This window comes from Canis lupus, chromosome 8 (assembly GCF_003254725.2).
Source record: "Canis lupus dingo isolate Sandy chromosome 8, ASM325472v2, whole genome shotgun sequence".
NCBI classification, from domain to species: domain Eukaryota; kingdom Metazoa; phylum Chordata; class Mammalia; order Carnivora; family Canidae; genus Canis; species Canis lupus.
Window position 1 is genome coordinate 50,972,997 of NC_064250.1, and position 15,387 is coordinate 50,988,383.

Below are 15,387 nucleotides of genomic sequence, written 5' to 3' on the forward strand. Positions count from 1 at the left end.
TGTCTCTGCAATAAGACACATGTACCTTCAGCAGTGGGGAAGTGGCTTAGTCTACTGAAGCTGTAAATGAGGATTTTGTCTTTATTTTTAACGCCTGCTCCGGTTCTGGCAAAGAACCTTCCTCGGGCTGGGGTGGGGGGAGGACTGAGCTCCTGACACTGCCTCTTTGTCACAGGGGGGCTGCACAGTGCCTCTCCCTGATGATATCTTCTCAGCTGTTTGCAAAACAGCCAGAGAGGAGGTGAAGCCCTAAGCCAGGCAGCCTGGCTGTCTCTTTAAATGCCGGGGTCTGTGTGAGAGAGGGAGGGGCCGGCTCTGGAGTGCGTGAAATTCCTGGGCTCCCCGGCAGTCTCAGGCTCCGAGCTCAGCCCTACACATCTCCTCTTGCATGCAACTCCCCGAGAGGGAGAGGCGAGCGTGTCCTCCCCTCTCTGGCAGCCGCCAGCATCTCAAGCCACCGCGGACCTGCTTTTCACACCTCTGACACCCCCCTCCCTTCTTCCCCGCCACTCCCTCCCAGAGAGAGAGAGAAAAGAAAAAGGAGACAGAAAGATTCTGGAATTTGAACCTTCCCAAAGAGGAAACATACCCAGCAAAGTCAGTTGACTAAACATCAAACAAACAAACAGATCCCAAATCTTCTGTTCAACTGGAAAGGTAAGGTTTGGGGGGAAAAGGAAGGCAGGCAGGGTTTTGAAACAACTCAAGGTTCTTGTTCGTTCTGGGAAGAGGTTGCTCCTGAGAGGGTAGAAGTTTTCAGTTGGGAGCGACCAACCTAGATTTTTTTTTTTTTTTGGATGCTGGATCCGAGAGCCTCGGCTGACCATGGGAATGGCTTTTCAACTGGCTTTCTCCTCTTTCAGTTTCTCCTGGAAGTTGAGTCCTTTTGCTCCAGATGTTGGAAAAAGTCAGAGAATGTTTTAGATTTTTAAATTTTTTGGAGTCTTTCTCCTATTTGCTTAGATTGTTAGTCTGAAATGATGTATCCCCAACACTTCATTTTGGGCAGGTAGTTTTTTTGGCATTTTGTAGCTACTTTCCCTCTAATTATTATTATTTTTTTCTTGGGAGAAGGCTGGCTCAAAAGCGAAAGAGAAGGGGCACTCTGAGGATCATAAGACAAAATTGAATTGAGACGGGATTTCCCTAGCTGTTGAGGAATTAAGGGGTGTGTGTGTATGTGTGTTATGTGTGTGTGTGTGTGTGTGTGTAAGATTTTTTTTTTTTTTTTTTTTTTTTTAGAAAGGGTGTGAGGAGATGTTTCTTGAGTCTGAAGATTCAGGTTGGACTCCTGTTATCTTGTGAAGGTGGGCATAATCAGAAGGTGAAAAGGGAGAGTGTGTGTATGTGTGTGTGTCTGCGCGCGCGTGTGCGCTCCTGTTTGGATCTGTTACAAGGAAATCTTCTTCTTCTGCCTTCCATTTGTTTATATTAATGATTTAGTAGCAGGCTTGCCTGAAAACTTCCACTCTGTGTAAGCACTGTGGGTTTTGCAAGCTCTCAGTGACCTTAAAGGCTGATTCGATGTATTTTTTTTTTCAAGGCATTGTGTTGTACCCAGAGTTTTGGCTCTTTCCCTCTCTCTTTTTTAACCATGAAACTTAACTGCTTTAGAAACATCATCCTGATGACAAGGGAAAAATAATCTGTCCTCCCCTCACCCCCCATCCCTTCCTAGGCCAGTGATGTAATACCAACCTATGGGCTCGGCTGCTTTGCAGGTGACTTATCCTGTGATTACTTGTTAAAAAAATAAATTTCTTCCACCCTCCATTAAATGCCTTCTCTTTTGATTTGGATGTAGAAATACCATCATGCAGTGAGAAAATTATATTTTTGCTAACTCTTACTGGGTTTAGTTAAGGTAGGATTCTTTTCCCCTGATCATTATTTAAAAAAATTTTTTTTTAAATGCAAAGGTCAGAGATCATTGAGAGCTAGGCTAGGATGGAGCAAGACACAGACCACCTAGGAGAAGTGGGAGAGCAGGAGCTGTCCTCTCCCCGCTTCCTCCGGTCATTCCCGCTTGGGGAGATAGTTTCCTTTTACCAGACCAATCCACCTCAATATTCTTAATTCTTTCTCTGCCCGGGGTCCTGTGGATGGCTCTGGGAGCAAGAGGGGCACTTCTTGTCACACCTGGAGGACAGTGTAGTTTCAGGGGTCAGATGACCGTTTGCCTTTGTGATGAAGGTTCCAATGGAAATTTGAACTCCCAGCGCACTGGGTGACTCTGTGCCCGGGATAGTCTATCTGGGGGCACCTGGAGGTTAGGTCTGGCGAACCCGAAGAACTAGCCCTTTATGACTTTGCTGTTCTGGGGTAGAGCCTCCTTCATCGTTCAAGGGCTTCTGCATCGCCTTTCGAGTTAAAATGGTCCCGCTGGTTATGATGGGCAAGTTTACCTAAGGGCTACTGGGTACGTGGCGGAGGGATGGAGGGGAGAGAGACATAGCAAGGCTGGAATTTTTTTTTTTTAATCATCTAGCTTAATCTGCCTATGTGATATTGGGGCAAACGATATTTCAGACGGGTGCTGGTTGTGCAGAGATATTTCTATTGTTTGATTTTTTTTTTTTTGTTGGGGAGTGGAGAGCAAGGGCTCTTGGCCCATTTTCTGCAGCCTGGGGTTCATCCTGAGAGCCAGTCTTCCTTCTGGAAGAGGGGGAAAAGGCTGGACGCTGGAAGTTCGCTATTAAAGTGAGCAACAGGGCTGGGTTAATTTTTTTCTTTTTAAACAACCGGACTGTGCGAATACCCTTTTCTGGAGCTTTCCGGCCCTTTCTAGTGAAATAATGATTTTTAAAAAATTGCTTCTTAAGATGAAGGGGCCAGAAATCAAAGGGATTCTAGATTTTTTAGAGACAACTACCTCTTTGCTTCTCTGGTAGCTCCCTGTTATTAATTATTGGGGGTTGTACGGGGGTCTGGCCTCCGTTTTGGTTAATTTCTTTTTAATGCTGCGTTTCTACTGAATATGTTGATGATTTGCTGCTTATATAAGGGAAAGAATGTATTGAGGTGGATTGATGCTTGGGGTTTTGAGATCGGCTACTGAGATTGGGTGGCGATTGGTGTATTTGTCGATGTGCATGGTAGGAAGGTCTTTTCTTTTGGGTGGTGGGGGACAAGGGGACGGTTGGGAAATGGTAGATGAGATGCTACAGCGAATGGGGATATGAGGGGAGACGGAGGTGAGGTCGGAAGTCACCGGTTTGCAGAATTTCTGTCTTGCATCCCCCTTTCTCTCGCTCCTTGGGAAAAAAAAATCCATTATCTCTAAAAACACATTATTCTTCAATTGGCCTTTTAGAGAGAAAAAGAGAGGGAGGGGAGGGGTTAATTTGGTAAGGGGGCTTGGTTGTAATTAGCCCACTGCTGCAAAACTGAGATAGAGAAATCCACCCGCACCAGCTTTGGGGGCACAGAGAGGCAGCGGGAGATGGGGGACAGGTTGTCAGTCTTAGATGAACAGTGGAGCAGTGGGCTTGGCGTTTGGGTATTGTGTGCGTTCGTGTCTCAAGTGCTCGTGCAGTGTTTTCCACCCCACCACCAATTCCCCCCTTTATCCTCCCCCAATTCGGCCATGCTCTTGCCTTCTATTGCCATGCATGGCTCTCCCCTACCCCATATGCCCCCCTCCCCCCTTTCCTCTAGCCCTTTCCATCTCCATGAGAAAATTCAGATTCTGATGGCTCTGCGGCTCTTTTTTCTTTCCTTTCCTTTCCTTTTTTTTTTTTTTTTTTGCAACACAACAGTGGTGCGATGGCCTTTCCTACATGCCACACGGATGCAGCCTTCTGATAGGAGGGCTAAGTCGGCACATCTACACACGCACTTGCACACGCTCTTGCACACACACACACTCAGACGGACACAGGCGACCAAGGACTTGATTTCGTTTGGTTTCATTCCCCTCTGTCGCTCTCCCCGCCCCTACCTCCACCATGGCTCCTTTCCACCCATCTTCATACGGGCAATGCAGTAACGCTATCCACGTCTTCTCCCCACACCGCTCTCTTCTTTCTCCTCGCCATTATTCTTTCCCGAAAGCTGTGGTGTGTCGCAGTTCATGGGATTAGCATGTTGGAGAGTCTTTGGGGGAGGGGACTTCTTGAGAAGGGATTGGAGTGGGGGTAGATGACATTAATGATTTCTTTCCCTTTTTTTTTTTTTTTTTTTGCCAAATAAGCATCCAGTGATAATGATCCAATTTAACCATCCGTGTAATATGTTTGCGGCACGTTGGAGGAAGGTTATGGGGAAAGCAGAGTCTGGACTGGGTTACCTCTGGGGAGATTTGCTGCCTGGACGGTAGAGACAGACAGCACCCCCACACCCACCCATACGTATGCTCTCTCACGCCAACACACACAGCTCTGCTCAGTGGGCTGTGTCAAGCCAGAGGGCACTGCAGAATGTCCCAGAGTTGTCGTCGTTCCTTGCGAGGACGGAATGATGTCTTTGTCCTACCCAGCTCTCGCTCTGATGTCCGATGGTGTCTGGTCTTGAAATTCTTGGTGGCCTTTGTGTTGCCTTTTGGGAGGGGGCTGGCGGGGTGTTTGTGTTTTGCCAAGCCCCGGTATGCCTCCTGTTGGACCACATGGGAGCGTCAACACCATGTGTGCGGGTCACGCAGGAGGCTGCCTGTCTGTCTGTGTCGCCGGAGTGTGATTGTTGGCTGTGGCCGTGCGCGGGGCTCTGGAGAGGTGCGGGGGTGCCAGGGAGGGGGAGCTGACTTCCCTTGGGGATGGGAGGGCAAAAAAGCAGGGGTGTGGAGTGTTCAGGGTAGCTGAGAAGAGGGTGGTGGTGGGGGGGAGAAACTGCTCGGGTCTCCAGGGAAAGCTGGCGCGAGGTCCCCGTGTCCCCAAGCTAGCCTGTGGGCGGGGGTGCTGGTGGCTGACTGGTGGGCGGTACAGACTGAAGGGGGAGAGGTGGGCGAAATTGAGGGTTTCCCTGCCACCTCCGGAGCCGTCCTCCCGGCGCCTGCCCGCCTTGGGCAGCTGGGCCCTGGTGGAGGCCACAGCCCCCAGGATCCGAGATGGCCCTGGGAAAGCAGCCGGCCCCAGGGCTCCCGGGCTCCAGGCTGGGCTGCCCTAACTACCAGACGCCATTTTCCGTCTCCTTTGGCTAAAGGTGTGTCCCTCTTTATGTAATTATAAATGAAACTGGCAAACATTTTGCCTGAAAGAAAAAAAAAATCCCCAGAGCAAAATGCTGATTGTCCTCCGTTTCTGATGTCCCTCCCCCTTCCCGGGGCTGACCTTGAGGAGTTAGGGAGAAAGGGTTACGTCATTGCTAGAGAAAGGGGAGAAATAGGGAGCAGGATGCCTCAGGGGCAAATTTTTGTGCCAAACACTGAGAAGGGAGTATTCTTGGGATCCCCACTCCCTTCTCCTTACATGACCCTTATGTGTGGATGGGAGACGTGTAAAAGTACAAGTGTCCCTTCCAAAGCTTGCCTCCTAGAAATGCACCTGCCTGGTAGGTTAGTTAGTCTGCCTGTGATGGTCAGGCCTGGTCTCCCCCAAGCACACACCTGCAGGCAGAAATGGCTGAGCCACAGTTCTGACCCTTGAGGTCCAGCCCTGGCTGCTCTGCAGTTGACTAAGTGAGGCCCTGTGGCTGGGCCAGTCACAGGTGGCAGTACTGGGCTCCAGTGGGGGCTCTGCATGGGACCAGCTCCCAGCCTCTTTCTCCAGGTCCCTGTGCAAATGATACCTACTCAGAGAGGACTATCTTGACCAGCTTTCTGAAATAGCCCTTTGACCCCACCACTGGCCACTTTCCAGCCCATTAGCTTGCCTTTAATTCTAATCAGCTAATCGCTACCTAATACTGTATTATATATTGAAGTGTTAAGGTGATCTTGTCTCCTCTAGAATGCAAACTCCGGGTGCTCGGGGACTTTGTTTTTGTTCATTGCCTTCTTCTTGGTGCCTAGGACACTTCCAGCTGCATAGTAGGTACTCAACAAATATTTGTCGATTGGAGGAAAGAATCTTATGGGTTTGGTATTGGCGTTCTCTTTTCTTCTCTAGCACCTTGGATCTTTCTTCTGGGAAAGTTGAACTTTGCCTCTGGCTGTCTTATCCCTCCATGCAAGTCCCAGATCTGCTGGAGGGATTGGAAAATGTGAAACTTTCTGATTGAGAAAGGTCTCCATGCCTGACTCAGAGGGACTCTTCCTCCTTCATGATCCCTGTAATATTAGTCATCATAGTCATCATCATCAAAATGGTGGTATAGCTGCCATTTTTGAGGATCTTAATATATATACCAAGTTCTGCACCAAGATTTTTTTTGGTTTGTATTTTTTTGGCGTCTTTTTTTTTGTTTTTTTTGGTAAACATTCATTATCTCATTTAATTCTCCAAACAGCAGGATGCAGTATATTCTTATTATTTGCCTTGAAACAGAGGAGATTGAGGCTTAGACTTACACAAAGTAAACTAGTAAACTGGCAGATCAAAGTTTGAACTTAGGTCTGTCTTATTCCAGAGTCCAAGTTCATGACCCTTATGTGTTACCTGTTAGAGGTAAATGGGAGATGAGCCATCATCTCTTTCAGTGCCCTCAAATACAGATGAGAAAACTGAGGTGTAGAGAGATTAAGTGGCTTTTCCAAATTCATATGCCAAATCTGATCCAGAGACAAAGCTGGAATCCAGGTTTCTTGGTGCCCAGATAGTGCTCCTTCCACACCATCATACATACTTTTTCAAAGGGTATCGTGCTACTGGCTACCTGAGGGGCCCTCTTAGTTCTTCTCCTTCCTCTATCAGAGGGGCAGGTCTTGGTGAGGGGGTTGGGGGGAGCTGTGCCTTTAAAGAGGGCTGACTTGACTCTTGCAGAGTAGAGGGAGACTGGAGGACGACTGGTGGCCTACACTACCAGGTCACTGGAGTCCTTGAGCGCTGGTCAAAGTTATCCTCTGAATGTGCTGGAGGAAGAGACCACAGTGGCATGCTCCAGGTTTTCAATCCCATGCCCCTTAAGGTTGCTCTCAGGATGTAGTAGCGGCTCCATTCAGAATTCCAAGCAGCTGGTCTCTGGATCCTGACAACCTACGAAACTTGTGTGTTTCTCCTAGACTGGCTTGGCCCTGGTTTCTCAAGAAAAGGAGGCATGGGCTCAGATATTAGCCTCAATGTGTTTCATTTCTGTGTCCAGAGGCTGGCTAGGGAGCATGATGTCATGAAATGTGGGTGAAGGGCCCCTGTCAAGTTCTGCTGCTCCACCCCTAGGGTTGGCCTTAACCTTGAATTAGAGAGGGGTTAGACATCCTAGCCAGGTGTGTGTGTATATGTGTGTATGTGTGTGTGTTGTTGGGGTGAGGGCAGTGGGATAACGGAGGCCAGAGTGCAGTGGATTCTGAGAACCAGGGAAGACTTACCCTGTGCCTGGACCTTGAGACAGGGCATGAAGCTGTTTCTGTGTGACCTTGAGATGGGGTGACCAAATGCCCTGGTTTGCAGAGACAGTTCCCATCTAGGCCTTTGTCCTAGTGTAATTATTAACTTTCAAAAGTGTCCTGGTTTGGATGATAAAATATATAATCATCTTTCTTTGAGATGGCGCCACCCACTTTCTGTTAATGGGTAGAAAGAGGAAAGGGGAATGCAGCGGGGGAAATCCAGTTTTAGGAGGAAGGTGACTGAAAGTAGAGCCTTTTGCTAGAGATACTTCCACTGTCCCCATTTTTAAAGGTTGAAGACCTGAATCTTTTGACTAGTTTTACGATCAACATCACCACTACTACTAACCTTATTAGTCTTGCAACACTACTACTAGCCAACATTTGAGTCTTACTGTGTACCAGATATTATGCTAAGCCCCTGACATGCATTATCTCCCTTAGTCTTCCCACAACCCTATGAGATAGGTGCTATTGTCATTTCTGTATTACAACCTCCCGCCCAAGGCCTAAAAAGGTTAAGTAATATGTCTAAGGTCATGCAGGTAGGAATGGCGAGGTCATGATTTAAACTCAGTGAGCCTGGCTCTGAAGCCTCTGGTTCTTAAATCCTGTGTCATACCCCCTCTGTGGGCCTGTACTCCAGATCCCAAAGTCTGGGAACCTGATTCTGAGAGCTGACCCACTTGCCAGGCATTCTGACTCAACTCTGGGACATGCTGAAGATGTTGCTGCCAGTCAGAGGCACTTTAGGGTTAGGGCAGGGACACTGCTGGCCATGCAATGGCACTGCTGGTTGTCTTTATGATGGCACTTGGAAACTCTGTTCCTCGTGGTGTCTGTTACCTTCTTCCTTGCTTCAAGCATCTTGTCAGAAAAAAGAGTTTAGGTTGTTTGGGATGGTGGTGGGTTGGCAGAAGGCAGAGAACTTGCAATGTGTTTACCTCTGCTTTATTCTGTGGCCCTGATCCTTGATGAGCCTGCACTCTCATGGCTCCTGCAGTAGGGCCTGGACCTCAGTGGGAGAATCTGGTGAATGGACTGTCCTCTAGCACCTGCTATTCACAAAGCATGGTGTCTGCTTGGTATTTCCTTTAGACAGGTAGTGTTCTCATTTGCCTGACAAGGAAATGGGGTTAAATAGCTTGTCTAAGATCAGACAGTGAAGAAGTAACAGACCTTGCATCTGACTCTAGGATTCATGCTGTTTCTGAGAACTTGTACTGGAGGAGAGGGGGCAGGAGTTATAGAAGATCTAAAATGGGGACTAGAGGAGGGGAGGTCTTCAAATCAGCTCTTGAGGCTGAGGGCTGGTTGGAGCATCTGGGGCTCATCATCTTAGTCAGCCAGGGCAAGATAGCTGCTGACCCCTAAGCTAGATGAGTGTGGTTCTGGTCTGGAGAGCAGGCGGGGAGATGGGCTCATCCACAGCTTCTTAGGTGGAGGCTGGGGACATCTTTCCCACATGGAATAGTGATATGTGTACTGACACCAAATCCTACCTTTCCCTCCTGCATCAATGTCATCAGGTTAAGGGTAAGAAGGGATGGGTGGGTTTACGCCTAGATCCAGGGAGGGAAATACACAGAGGGAAGAGTATGGATTCCCTAGACTGGAGGACTCCACAGCCAAAGGAAGAGCTTTTTCTTGGTTGAGTGGGAGGGAAGAGAAGAGCATTTTTCTGACTGAGGGGATGGTCTGAAGCCCCCAAGCTGAGCTGCATTAGCTTCATTGCAGTCCCATTGAAGACTGTGTTTATTTTTCCAATAATGTGTTAATTAAACATCGATTTCCGGATGGAGGAAAGGGAATTGGATTGCTAGAGCTAAATGGAGTGAGGAGGATGGGGAGCTGGTAAGAGGGGCCCCAAGCTGGAGTCAGCATTCTTGCAGCATTGCCCCAGGGGGTGGGGGTAGAGGGGAGCTGGGGCTGCCTCTTGTTCTGGTTCCAGATTTGGAATTGCCATCTCCCCATGAGCCTTCAGGAGGCATCTTTTCTACCCACTGGCTGCCAGAGCAGATGGAGAGTGCTCTTTGCTGAACCTCAATTCAAGGAAGAGAAATGACTATTCCCCATCTTCACCGGCCTCTCTGCTTTGTTGAACTCCCTTGTGCCCAGCCTCATGTTAGCATTCTTTTGATAAATGTGGGGTTAGTGCTTTTATACCACCACTTTGGAAACTGAGTCTCAGACAAGTTAAATGGCGAATTCAAGAGCAAAGAACTGGCAAAGTACGGCAAGGAAGGGGGCCCTGGAGGAGTAGGAAGTACCTGAGGTTGGCAGAACAGCTGCCAAGGGTCCAAGCTCCTGTAAAGTAAAAAAAAAAAAAAAAAAAAAAATAGTGAAGCATCTGATAGGCAACAAGCAGGACCCTTTGATACCTTATCGTTGATTCAGACGTATTGAACTAACTATGTGCCTGCAGCCACATTAAGTGCCTTGCCCATAGGTTGTGAGGCTACAGTGACCAAGTGTCAGGGAATATTATTCCCATTTTACAGACAGGGAAAGTGGGGCTTGGAGAGATGAACTTGCCTGAGGTTGCAGAGTTGGTGAATGGTGCTGAGATAAAAGTTGAAGTTACTTTAGTAAAGAAGACTCTGGGAACCTTTATAGTTGTGCTCCATTGTCTTGTATATACTGATACACTCAGCAAATCACCTATAAGTTCTAGGAGGTAAACACATGGGGCTTTTAGGATGGATGCTCTGACCAGACCATGTGCCTCAGAAATATCCGAGGTCTTGCCAGGTGACCCCCACTGTCCCTTCCTTTCTTGGCTGTAGCAGCTTAGGCCGAGTGTCTGGTTGGGTGGAGGCTGGTCTGGGGTGTTTGTGGTGCTTGAAGCCTGCATTGTGGTGAGCTGGGAGGTGGGGGGTTAAGTTAGAGCAGCAGTTCTCAAACTTTGCTGCATATTGGATTCACAATATTAAATCCCAAACCTATGTTGCACCTCATATGGATTAAATTAGAATATTTAGGGGTAAGACCCTGGCATCAGTATATTTTAAAGATGCCTGGGTGATTCCATCAGGCTTGCAAAACAGTGGTTCAGAATGTCTCTGCTGCAAAGCAGGTGTTGGCAGGCTAGGCCAGCATCTGTTTCCAGAGTTATGTTGCAATTGAGAAAGTAATTGGTTGTACCTACCCAGGACCCAGTGGGGGCAGTGCTTATTGTGATCAGTTTGCTTCTCTTTAGAGTAGCATCTTTCAGACTTTGGTATGCATCAAAATGTCTTGGGAGCTCTTACAAAATGCGTATTCTCAGGCCCACTGCACATCTGAGTTAGGTCTGGGGTGGGGCCCAGGAATCTACATTGAAAGCAAGTACTTTCTGTGGCCGGGTGAAGTTGTGACATACAGGGCCAGCCTCAGAACTCCTTTTATTCCATTCCAGAACTTTGTGAGACCCTCTTTATTTGGAGGGCAAAAAGGTAAGGACAGGGTCTGCTGTGGTTACCTATTGCTCTGTGAGATTTGGCCTTTTTTGCCTAGGACCAGGTGTCCACTACTGACATGGGAAGGCCTATGCAGAGCTGTGTTTAGTGCCCTGTGTGCAGGAGCCCTGAGGGAGGAGAGGATGATCCCAACCTGGAAATTCGGCAGGCTCCCTTCTCAGGTTTAAAAAAATCAGAGTAAATCTCTGCACAACTTGAGTGTTTGGAAGTCTGTCAGCAGCAACCATCCTGAGCCTTCCCCAGGGATCAGTGAAACAGCTTCTCTGGGGCTCATTTTAAACTTTTCTTCCAAAGCTGTCAAAAAATAGAGAATAGTCAGAGACTCTCAGAGCTGGAAGGGACCTTGGTGATCATCTATGCCAGCGCTAATATTCTGTTCATCTATTCATGCATTTATTCATCCAAGAGATATTTATTAAACACCTACTGTATCCAGGCACTGTACCAGGTGCTGGGAATACAGCCACAGTCAAGAGAGATTACTTGGTTGTTCCCTGATGGAGCTTACACTTGGGTGGAGAGGTAAGTATCAAACACCACCAAGAAATATATAATTATTAATTATGATGAATGCTCTGAAGGAAACATACAGGAGGGCTCTGAGAATTATGGAGCCCTAATGTAGAATGAGGGCATAGAGGAAATGTTGATTGAGTGGGTGATAGAGATGATTCCACCAGGGTCCACAGGCCTGTTTATTCTGGGTCAGGGAAAACCCGGGGGAAGGGTGAGCACAGGATATCTCTGGGGGCATAGTTGCCCCTCTGTCTCATGAGTAGTCTCTGCTTTTCTTCCCTTTGGCAAGAGCCACCAGGCCAGCCTTCTAGGTCTGTTGGCCCATAAGTCCATAGGGAACATTTACCCTCTGACCCTGTCTCCCCACCTTCCAGCCCCACCTGTTACTAATTAGTGAGATGCTGGTCACCTGATATTCCCTCCCACCTCCTCCTGGTGCCTCCCTAAACAATTGCTGTCTCCTTCCCTGTGCTCACCTGCTATCTCCTCCGCCCTTAAGTTGTGGGGTCCTCTGGCCACCCTGAGAAGATATGAGTGGAGGTAGGAAGAGGTATAGGGACTCAGGTCATGGACTTGGTCTGGCGTCAGGAGGGAGAGGCCGGAAGATGTGCACAGAGAAAGGAGATGTGTTCATAAGGCGCTGGTAAAATATTAAATTCCTGAAAAGTTTACCAGGACATGGGAGTTCATTTCTTTGACCTCCTTTCTGACCTGACCTACAGGTGAGTAAAGCTGTGCATGTAGGGATCCCTGGGTGGTGCAGCGGTTTGGCGCCTGCCTTTGCCCCAGGGCGCTATCCTGGAGACCCGGGATCGAATCCCACGTCGGGCTCCCGGTGCATGGAGCCTGCTTCTCTCTCTGCCTCTCTCTCTCTCTCTCTCTGTGACTATCATAAATAAATAAAAATTAAAAAAATATCTTAAAAAAAAAGCTGTGCATGTAGATGAGCACCCCATGAGATGGAGGCCATTTTGCACCCTGCTCTGTGCCTCTTCCAGGGTTGACAAGGTGGTTCTGGCAAGGGGGACATCAGAAGTGGGCAGTCTAGCTTCTCGTCTGCTTTTCTCCAGGTCTTAGAGTGGTGGGGGCTGCCTCAGTACTGGGCTCTAACTCTGATGAGGCTAACACTTGAAGGCCACTCCCCAGATTCCTGGAATCAAGACAGAAAAGAGAAAGCAGGGAAGCTTTCTCTGAGAAGGGGCGGGATGTGTGGGAGGTAAGGAGGTTGGCCAGTGTGTGGGTTGTGGAGTTTGGATGACAGTCGCACTTTCTTTTTTCATATATGTGTGGTTATTTTTTTTTTTTACAGTCAACTTCTTATAAAAGTGACTTAATTATTTTCTTATTACAGAATAACATATGTTTGTTATAGAACATTTAGAAAATACCAAAAACAAAAATAAAAAATCACCTGTAAGTCACCCCTACAAAATTAACTAGTGGGAAAATTTTTGATATCTGTCTTTCCAGCTTAATTTCTAAGCATCTACAATCCAGGGTGTGCTATTTTGTTTTTGAAGAAATTCATTCGCTCATTTAACAAGCACTAATTGAGCACCCACTCTGTGCCAGGCACCAGCAATCACATTTTGGAAGCTCTCATACTAGCTTGATTTTTCACTTAAAGATGTAGCATGAGCACTTTTCACAGCAGCCTCTCATGCCTTTGAGCTTCCAGATTTAGATTTTGGGTGTAATGAGGCAGTTGGCAAATTTTGGCATCTTAGATCTTATGTCTTAAGGAAGAATTGTTGAGCCTCTCTCTTCTTGGCACCTAAGGCAGGCACCATATTAGACCCCTTGGGAGAAAATGTGTCCCATTACTCAGGAGATAAGGAAAGGACAGAAGAAAGTTTGAAGGGTGGGAAAAACCCTAGTCCTTATTTAGTGTTAGAGTCTGGAATTTCTCCCAGTGGTGGGTTTGGAAAGGAGAGGTTCCATTCTCCTAAGAAGAACCCTAGCAGCCTACAGAGTGGGTGGAAACGGTACACGACTAGCTTCTTCAATGTAGAGATGGGGGCCAAGAGCAGGTAAGTGACTTGCCCAAGACACACAGGTGATTGATGACAGAGCTGAGGCTGGACCTTGGGGAACTGAGCTAAGGAGAGTTGCATGAGAATAGTTGTGGGTGGATTTGATAGGACTGCTATAGAGGGAGCCCATGTGGGCTGGATGGAGGGATTCCAGTGACCCTGCCTGAGTTTGAATACTGTGTATAGAGGCAGTTTGCAGTACGAGTCTGATTTGTTGATCCATTACTGATCTCTTACCCCATTCCCTGTCCACAGTGTACCCCGTGCTATCATCTCTCATATGCCCATTTGCGGTTCTATGAAAGCTTAGGAGGTGGGGAGTGAGAGAAGAATGCCCTCTGGAAGGCCAACACTACTCACAGACCAAGCTGGTGTGGTGTGGGCTTCTACAAATTTAATTCAGAAGACACTGCCTGCCTGACATGGCTCTACTCTCTCAGCAGAAGCCACCAAGCTGGATCATTGAGCTCAGTCCAGAATATGGTCCATGTGGGTGCTTGTGACTCATCTTGGCACACAGGCAGGGAGGAGGAAAGGGAGTAAGGGGTAACTACAAGGGCTAAGCCAGTCTTCATCTTTCAACATTGTTTTCCTGTGGTTTTTGTCATTCTTCAGAGAAAAGAGGCTAAGAGTCTTTTAGGGAAGCCTGAGGATTGGTGCTTCTTGCAAAATACTTCTGAAGGGTCTTATGGTTTCCGAGGCAAAGCCTGAGGTACAGAAACCCGAGTTCATGCTTTAGGTATTTGAGTTTTTTATTCCTTTTGCAGTGTGTACATGCACAGCTCCTCCAGAATCAGCTTTGATTGATAGGTGCCTTGGCAACATCACTATTTCCTCAAGGATATGATAACTTCAGAATTGCTTTGCTGGTTTCTGGTCATATTTAGCTGGCCCTCACTGGGCCGTTCTATGCTCCGGACTGTGTTTGGAGAATTAATTTGCTTTATGCCTCAAAGTCAATAGGACGCTTTTTGTTTTTGTTTCCTGAAATGAAGGCAGAAATTTTACTAGAGGATCCCACCCTGAGCTGGCAAAAAGGGGCCTCTTCTGTCTTGGTGATTTTTACTCCTGTGTGTGAATCTGTTTGGGGTAGCTGGACATTGAACGAGGGTGGTAAGGTGTGGATAGAGGGGCCTGGGACATGGTGATTTCAAGTTTCAGATTGTCCTACTGCTCTGAGCTGACTTTTGGGTGAGCTATAGACTTGGGCAAAAAGAACCATATTTGAATTTAGCTGGTGTTCATAGCCATGTGGCACTGGACACTTGGCTTTTAAATTTCAGAGGACAGCTATGGAGGAACTGATGACTCTCTGGGTCGTGTGAATGTTTTTTGTTCTGCAGGACTCCTGAGGTAACAGTGAGAATGGACCTCTAAGTCATTGAGGGGCTGCTTCATGCACGCACTGTGCCTGAGCTTTTCCCGTGCTATCTAGATCCTCACGATATGGCCCATGAGGCAGGTAGCAGTATCTTCACTTTATAGATCAGAAAAATAAAAGCTCAGAGAGGTTAAGTAATTTTCCCAAAGCCTCTCAGAAAGTAAGTGAGATGTAAATCCAGTAGTTTCTGACTTAAAGGCCTGCAGTGCTCTGGTTATCAAGATGTGGTAGGAAAAGCATGAGTTTTGGGATCACACATGCAGATTTTGGGTAACTCCCTGTTGCTTATTTACTAGTCAAGTGGTAAAGCTGAGCTCAAGTGTCCTTATCTGTAAATCAGAGGTAATGACATAATCTTTGTTGTTGGGGGATAGCTCAGAATCAAGTGACTTGTCCAAGGTCATCTTGCAGTTGGTATCAAGGGTTAGAACCCAAGTGGTCTGATGTCACTCTTCTCTCCATTCTATACCACTTTGGTTCTGCCTGGCTTCCAACAGCCATAGCCATGATAGTAGTGATGGTGGTAATTTTTATTTTGTGTTAGTTGGAGTGTTCTAATAGCAATTTCTGCATCAGGTGACA

General features: G+C 47.4%; 1 protein-coding gene across 19 annotated transcripts in view; it reads left to right on the forward strand.

Moving 5' to 3' along the window:
* Window positions 1-353: 353 nt before the first annotated feature.
* NRXN3 (neurexin 3) overlaps window positions 354-15,387 on the forward strand; it is a 1,528,419-nt gene continuing 1,513,385 nt past the window's right edge. For all 19 annotated transcript variants that reach the window (XM_049113340.1, XM_049113345.1, XM_025442408.3 and 16 more), the window contains exon 1: window positions 354-657. The gene's annotated coding sequence lies outside the window, so the exon portion shown is untranslated. The remainder of the gene's footprint in view (window positions 658-15,387) is intronic.